The sequence below is a fragment of the Arachis hypogaea genome, chromosome 15 (genome assembly GCF_003086295.3).
Source record: "Arachis hypogaea cultivar Tifrunner chromosome 15, arahy.Tifrunner.gnm2.J5K5, whole genome shotgun sequence".
Taxonomy (NCBI): Eukaryota; Viridiplantae; Streptophyta; class Magnoliopsida; order Fabales; family Fabaceae; genus Arachis; species Arachis hypogaea.
The window spans coordinates 16,896,570-16,902,992 of record NC_092050.1 but is presented as its reverse complement, the minus strand read 5'-3'; positions in this window follow the sequence as shown (position 1 = coordinate 16,902,992).

Here is a 6,423-nt window from a genome sequence, read left to right as displayed (position 1 = left end):
TTCCACAACATCATCAATTCAATGCCTATCTTAGGGCCTCTAGCCTAAGTATTTCCTACCACATTACATATTAGATACGGGAAACCGAAACCATACCTTAGCCAATTTCCCAAGCTCAACCGGAGCACTTCCAAACCACTTGTCCACAAGCTCTCAAGGTATCAACACCTCCAAGAACAGATTTTATCACACAAAACCCTCTTCCAAGCTTTCCAAAATCACCAATCAAGCTCCAATATTCACATATACACAACCTAAGCCACAATCATCATACCCATACACAACATCTCAATGCCCAAACCTCATAGAACAACAAATTACACTAGGGTTGAGAATCTTACCACACCCAAGGTCCAAAGAGACAAGATTAACCTTCTCCTTCAAGAGAGTTGGGTCCTATAACATCAAAGAACCCAAAATCTCAACATTTTTACTCATGAAACTCGAAATCAAGGACTGGAATTTTGAACAGTAAAACGTGGCTTACCTCAAGATTAATTGTATGGGTTTTGTAGAGCTCTCCGTGGTGAACGCGTGGCCGCAAACGGAGCGGCAATCGAAGCTCTAGATCAAAAGTTATGGTGGTTTGAAGATCAAGTGAGAGATAGAACTTGAGAGAGTGTTCTTCCCTCCATGGCCTCCATTTCAGCGTGTTTATTGTCTCAAATGAGGAGAGAGAGTGCTGAAATGAGGATTTTAGGGTTTAGTTATGTTGGGCCAAGGGCCCACTTTGGGTCCGGTTGGACCGATTTGGCCCGTTCGGTCCAATCTTGGTCCGATTTCTATAAAATTGGTACCGAAATTCTCGTCTCAATTTCCTCTATCACATTTAGCCATAAAAATAACATTTTTTGACTTTCTAGAATAAATTCTTATTTTATGGGTTAGTTAGCCGTTAATTGACCGGGTCTTACACAGAACGGCCCAAAGGAAGTTCTGTACATGGTCAAATTACATGCACATTTATGGTAATAAATATGTGATACTTATTTGATTCCATGTGAACAATAAGTTTGTCCAAAGATATACTTATTGTTTGGCAGAATTTATTATCAATATTTGATTACTGTATTAAAATATCGCTTACAAATTAATATTTCTGTCCAAAAACTAAATATTAATTTTGTACTAGGTATTTGTGATGGGCCCAACATTATATAAATTTTATGCATATGATATATAACTTGTATGAATATATATATTTTACTTTAAAGTTATATCTCACAATGTTAGTCTATTTTTAAATAGATTTTTTTTAAATTAAAATTAAAGAAAAAAGACTTTTTGTCATTAGTAACTTATATATATTTCATCAAATTATTATCTCATATGACCTTTTGAGATAAATGTGGTTGATGACTTATATCAGTTTACTGGGAGTAAGTATATCTTACTATTCTTGTATGTCAGCATCATATAGAATTATAAATAAGGTTGTATACTCAACTCTAAGAAAGACAAGTATAGTCTCATTAGGTACCTCAAGAAAGTTATAAAGCTCAAAAGTGCATAAGGTACCTTTGGCATATATTTATTGTATACTTTATTGGTATCTTTGGCAGATATTTCAGTCAATTAACAATGTATTACTAGATAGTAGACAAACAAATTTTGTTATAGCAAAACATTATGGTAGCGTTTGCTGGAGAGACAGAGACGGAAAGACTGAGACTGAGAGACAGAGACTAAGAGACAGAGATTGAAATAAATCTCAGTATTCTGTTTGGTGCAAAGTAGGAGACAGAAATTAAAACAAGAATGAAATTCTAATTTAATTTGTACAAAGGGTATAATTGGAATGAATTAATTGAAATGAAGGTATTTTAGGTATAAAATGTTATTAAAGTTTTAATCTCTATCTCTAAAAATTTTAGTCCCTTGGGTCTCCACTTTTTGGAGGTACTGAAATACTGAAATTTTAGAGACAGAGACAGAAATTTTAGTACCAGTCTCTGAACTAACAAACATAATACTGAGTCTCAGTCTCCTAATCTCTGTCTCAGTACCTCAAAACAAACGCTACCTATATGTTCACACATATGAAGTCAGAAATTAAAGTTAGAGATAATTGATGTTCAAATTCTGACTTTGTTCGATGTCAAGACAATTTTGATCCATTGTAGGTATACTTATATGCTCATTAGAAGAGTTCTTTAGAAAAGTGTTAAGAAAATACTTAGAGAAAAAGACAAATAAGTCCTTAATCTTTTGATCTGCGTCCTTAAGGATTTTAAAATACATTTAAGTTACTGACCTTTTCAAAATTTGGACATATCGATTTCTCATGATCACTTGGGTCTGTCAGATTTAACGAAAAAATCAAACGTAACTCCCGTTGTACTGATCTAGTTGATATGGATGCATATATATAAGAGAGTTTTTAAAATTAGACAAATTAGACTCAGGAATCGATATGTCCATATTTTGAAGAGGTTAGAGACTTAAATGTCTGAACCAAAAAGTCAAGCATCGCTTTGTCCTTTTCTCAAATACTTATTATTCTTTTCACTAAAGCACTTGAATATGAAACACCTTTTGAATACGTCCAATTAAGTGACTATAAATATATGTCATAAATTATGAATATATATTTAAAAAATCACTTGAATTATTTTGTGATAATGTGTTACTAATATAATATTTTATATTATTATTATTAAACAAGAGATTTCAGAGTATTTAAATGTCTAATGAGTATATTAGCAATTATCTCATAAATGCATGCATATTTGGTTTATAAGAAACATTCAAGATCTTTCATGTGGATACTATTCATATAGGTATCATCATTTTATGATATATTATTTTAATGAAAGTGTGTATTTGGATGCTCATATAATTTAGACAAATTTATGAAAATAGATATTTCTGCAGAAATAAAGTATTTAGTTTTATTTTTACTTTGACTTGTGATCTCATAAAGTTTATTAAAGTTAGACCAGTTGAAAATAGGCAAGCATGAGATCATTTTCGCATGTAATTTCTAAATGTTTTTATTTAAATTTGATCTATGTGTTTGAGTATGGTGATCATTTATTTTCGTCACGATACTAATGTGATGAAAAGCTGCGATAATTTCATAACTGATATATGAGACATGTCAAATTGTTAAAATAATCAGGAAAATACCATTCAGATGTGCGTATAAAGTTTATAAGATGTGATTATCTCAGGAAAATATATACGTATAGCTCAAGTGGGAGATTGTTAAGAAATTATTATTTCTTAATCTATTTATGGGCAATACATATATTAGTTATAATCACAAATCAAACTATTTCACATTAAATGACTTATATAACGGTGATCTCATTTATTATTATAAATGCTGAATTAAATAAGTCATTATTACTTTTGATTTGGAATTAAATAAGAATAAACTAGAGATATGTTTTTAAATTTTTAGGGTTTAATAGGTGTCACACTCAAATATAAATAGAGATTTTAGAGTTTTAGTCCCAACACATCAAAGCTGCCTCCATAGTTCTTTTACCATCAAAGGAGTTGCAATGCAGCTCTATCATGGATACAGAAGGTTTTGATTGAGAAAAATCAAATAATTAAATTCTTTCAATCATGTTCACGAATTCAAGTACGCTTCTGTACTCTCAGCTCTCTTTCTTAATATTTTAACATGAATATATTGGATTTGAGAAATTCTAGAATTTTCAATAATATGGGCAAACGATGTGTTTAGAAATCATATATATTATATATTACTAATTTTATAACCAAAATATATCACATATCATTTCTTCATTGCAATTAAAATCAAATCTTTTCTTCAAAAATTAACAAGTTTTCTTTTTTTCTCTCTTTTTCTATCTCACTCATTCTTTCACCTACTTTATCTCTCTTATATATCATTATCAATAACTAATTATAAATTTGACAATCAAAACGTGCAACATGATATTCTCTAATTATAATTAAATTAAAATATAAAAATTAAAATTAAAATATAATTATATTATATTACTAATTTAACAACCAAAATGTGTCACATGACACTCTCTTATTAAAACTGAAATGAAATATGTTTTTTCAAAATTAATAAACTCTCTTCTTTTATTCTCTTATCTACCTCTCTCTCTTTCTCTATTTCTCTCTATCATTTTCACTCTATATATAACTTATAATTTATATTTTAATTTCTAATTTGACAAAAAAAATATGTCATGAGATATTCTTTCATTATAAGACAATCTTTCGATGAATTGTTCAAAGACAATCTTTCAAGTTTCAACATCGAGCTTCTTTGGTGCGATACTAATTAGGGATACAGGATACTACTTTGTGAATCTGCTTATAAAGTAGTAGCGTCTATATAAACATTAAGTTTCATACGATTAAGAAATAAAAGAAAATTAAAAATTTTAAAAATAAATAATCAACCCTTTTTTCTTTATTTTTGTTTTAAGGATGAACTAACACTAAGCAATTTTCTATTTTTTATACTAAAAATATTGGTCCTCTAGTATTTTTTTTTCTCTTAAATGAACCTAGAAAGGGAGAAAAAGAAGAGACCGACTCAAAAAAAAATACATTGAAGATATTTTAATTTTAGATTTACAAATAAAAAGTTTATCAATGCTGCTTAATTAGGTTTTTAAAAATAAAAATAAAGTAAAGTATATACTAATTTAAAACCAAAATAAGTACTTATATTTTGGACAATTCACATGTTTAAAACAAATGAAGATCAAAATTAATTACACAAATGCAACATTCATAAAATGCTTATATTTTTGTCTTAAACTTATTCTATGTAATCTACTATAACCAAGAGAATTTTAAAAATATTCACGTAAAAAGCTACAAATCATTACGGAGTATGAATGAATATGCATAAGATATAATCTGTGACAGCAGAAAAAGAATTATATATACTGTAGATCTGAAGCTCCACAAACCGTGATAGGTCACAGCAGATTATGCATGAAGTAGGTGACATAATATTCTGTTAGATGTAGCTGATTATATTCGAATAAGGTGGGTTAATATCCATTTAGGTGTAGCGGATTATGAGGAGATACATTGTAACAATCTTTGATGTCCTATAGCAAATTATGAAAAACTAAGATCCCCGTTATAAATACCAAATGAACGTGAATATGAAGTAGAGTGCCAAATACACAATGTCTAGTCAAAATAGTATCTTAGTGCTTGTGCACTACAAAGGAAAAATTCAAAAAAAAAAAAAAGGGTGTAAAATTTACTGATGACAAAGCGCCTTTAAGTGTTTTTATCCATTCATTAAATAGTTTTTCGGATTACAAACCAGTATATTGGAAAAGCTTGCGTGTGTGGAACTAAATGGGTGGAGAAGTTATTCTACAAGATCCCGATTGCAGTTGTCTCAATTAGTGTGAAGTATGATACGTTTATGGTAGGGTATGATGAAGACCTGCAGGTTCTGGGGCATCAGCTCCTAATCCTCAATCGATTGCCTTAGGGGGAGCTTCGAGTTCTATTCCTGTGGTTGTACCGGCCGCATTAGTGGCTCCATCTCTGACTTTTGCAGTTGATTTAAACTGCGAGGATGGAGATGCCTGTGTTGTAGGAGACAATCGTTCCTTATGCGAGCTGGCGGTTGCGATGGCTGGTTATCTTCGCGTGGTTTTTGATGGTGTAGACAACGGAAAACTAGATTGAGTTGAAAATGCAATGTGAGAGGATGATATGGACGAGGATCTTGTCGACATAGTTGGAGACAGTGATAAGAATACAAGGTGCAATCCACATACACAGCATGGTCCTTCAAGTTCAAGCAAACAACAATATCCTCCACACTTTTTCACCCTAAACTTGGAAGCTATGGGATAACAGTCGGACTTTCAGTCTTCTTTTGGTGGCCGACAGTTGCATGATACAATTGTCCGTACAGAATTTTAGATTGGGCAATCATTCCAGAATAAAGAGAAAGTTGTGTTGAGTGTCAAGAGTTATAGCATCCGCCGTGGAGTTGAGTACAGAATATTAGAGTTAGACCATCTTAAGTACCACGAAAAACGCAAGAAATTTGGAAAAGGATGAAATTGGTCGATTCGAATCTCACTCTAGCAACAAAAGGGTACCTGAGAGGTCAGAAGATGTAATGAACCCCACACTTGTTTGGCTATGTCGATATCAAGCGATCACAGTCAGCTTGATTATCACGTGATATGTGCTTTCATCTTTCTGTTGGTCAGGGTTGATGTTGCGGTTACTATATATGAAGGTTTGGTTGGCTAATCAGAAGGCAATAGTATAGATATATAGTGATTGGGAGGAGTCCTATGGCGAGTTGCCACATTGGATTCTTGGTATGTAGTCAACTATGGTCGGAAGTATTCTCATTTTAAAGACATCTCCTGTTAGAGTTAAGGAGTAGGTTGATGAATTCATAGTATACTTTTACCCCTTTTTCTAGACATTTTCTCT